Source organism: Botryllus schlosseri, chromosome 4 (assembly GCF_051294905.1).
Source record: "Botryllus schlosseri isolate E-star chromosome 4, Bs_hap1, whole genome shotgun sequence".
Lineage (NCBI taxonomy): Eukaryota > Metazoa > Chordata > Ascidiacea > Stolidobranchia > Styelidae > Botryllus > Botryllus schlosseri.
The window spans coordinates 8,952,691-8,954,886 of record NC_137239.1 but is presented as its reverse complement, the minus strand read 5'-3'; the positions used below and the strand labels follow the sequence as shown (position 1 = coordinate 8,954,886).

Sequence of the window (2,196 nt, the reverse complement as noted above, 5' to 3'; positions counted from 1 at the left end):
ATGTGATCCGACAAAATGACTATCAGTTTTAGGTAGTTTTGAGCAGTTCTAAGGCAGTGTGGGACATGGAAATGATATCCTAAACTGGGAATGCCTTATATAGTGGGGTTTTGTAGCACTCCAAACCGCAACAGCTGCATAAATCCATGTTATAGGTCACTTTAACTAGGCTAGGTAAAATCGTGACACTCAGATTTTAGGGGAATCCCCTATTTTCAGCTGCTATTCTTCCAGCTCAATGTGCACACGGATGCAGGGGACGAGTTACAAAAAAAAGTAGCCAGAATGTGTTTTTAAGGTATAAGGCATGGGAATCGGACTGAAAACCTGGACTTTTTGAAAGTCGGTCAATTCTGAACAACCCTAACGTACAGCCTATAGGCTATAGGCCTATACGATGAAGGAAGAGAAAACTCTGAAGATTGCTTTCAATTTGCAAGGTTTCGTCAAATCATTGCGATAAATCATGGACCTCTCCTCAGTCGGCCTAAGGTAAGTTTGGCTGATCCTAGTGATACGGTATTAAATGAGCGATTTACATTAATCCTGATGTGGTTAAAGTAGTCTGCATTGCTACTCAAGTAACAGTCGTATTCCCGGGCGTACCGGTATTTAAACTTCCTCAAGTAGCTGTAGAAAGTGAAATGCCTGCAAGGTAAGTTTGGAGATGGCTGCTTCAAAATTACAAGATGTATCTTCGAAAATAGGCAACACCTAGTTGAGTCCTGCAATGAAGTAGAAGTTCTTCACTACTGACCAACTCTGCATACATCTATATATATTCTTAAGGTTAATTTGTGTCTCTAAATACATCATTTGTTCATTTTGTTGCAGATTCCGGAAAAACAAACGCGATGTTCCAGCATTTGCATCACGTCAACAGTGGATATCCTGATATATTATACTGGGCACATCCCATTGAAATCTTGGCAAAGATGGCCACAATCTGAATATTTGGATCTCGTGCCTCCTAACCGAGATGTTTTTTTGACATGGAATCATCTATCGCTCTATCGGAAAATCTGCAAGACAATGATACTGAATATTTCTTAACTGATAAATGGCATGAAATGCTTCAGGAGGCCCATTCGTGATGTACCGTTGCGGTCATGAAACTATTGCTCGGTGAACAAAATATCAGCTGAATTCAACAACTGGGTCTACCGAATGCTTCTCAAATTGATAATGATATGTACCAAACTTCTACCCCCCCCCCCGAGGCTACATTTTAACCTGAAAAGAAGTATCAATGGTGTGTTGATTTCTTGATCAACTTTCATTGAGTGACATAGAAGATGACAATGCTGCTATCACAATTTCGGGTCCTTACTGGCCGTGCTATCTTTTCGTTATTGGAATTGCTCCATGGTGAGGGTGCATTTAAAACAAACGGTGTTTAAAAACGCTTTGTTTAACACATGCTTTAAACAGTGTTTTAAACAAAGGCCTTTTGAAAAAAAAATCTTTTTAAGATGTAAAATTATGCCATAATTGTGTAAATACTTTCCAAAATACGTGTTGTATGAGCCTACGGACGATTACTAACCGATATAGCCGACTAATATCGATATGGGATGGCTGGAACCCCCAAAATAGTCGGTTCAACAGCAATAGCACAGATATTTCGTCAAAGGAACTATATTTACACTATATTTTCAATTGTCAATGTCAATTCAATATGACGTCACTATTGAATATTCTTGACGTCATGGCTTAAAAAAAGTATGTTTATACAAGGGCCTGGTTTTAAACATGTTTGTTTTAAATGCAACCCTACTCCATGGTAATTGTCGATTAACGCGAATTGAAACGGTTGATTTAATCAATCCTATTACCCCCCCCCCCCCCCCCCTTCCCAGCTGCACGGTTTCCGACAATGGCTTGTAAATAGGTAGATGACGCTGACGTTATTCACTCTGTTATTTATGGCCTGATGCAGATTATATGATGTGTAGAAATTAAACACATTCATGATTTACTGAAATTCAGAGTTGTCATAGTTTACTTGGTTGGCTATACAGCAGTGTCATACTTTACTAGGTTAGCTATACAGCAGTAAGGTTGTGATACGGGAAGAATGTCTAGCTTACTCACTAACTATTCTGCAAAAGGTTGAGGATCATTATTCTAGAAACAGCTGTATCGCTAGCTTGCAGAAAAGTGGATATTTCGAGGCAGATTGCAGGTAACTTTCTG

The 2,196-nt window shown here is 39.2% G+C and overlaps 1 long non-coding RNA gene across 1 annotated transcript; it reads left to right on the top strand.

Annotated features, from left to right (window-relative positions):
• The first annotated feature begins 366 nt into the window (after positions 1–366).
• On the top strand, positions 367–1,984 carry LOC145436991 (uncharacterized). The gene is made up of 2 exons (XR_013914526.1): positions 367–492; positions 835–1,984. It is a non-coding gene; the product is annotated as an uncharacterized LOC145436991 (long non-coding RNA).
• The last annotated feature ends 212 nt before the right edge of the window (positions 1,985–2,196 follow it).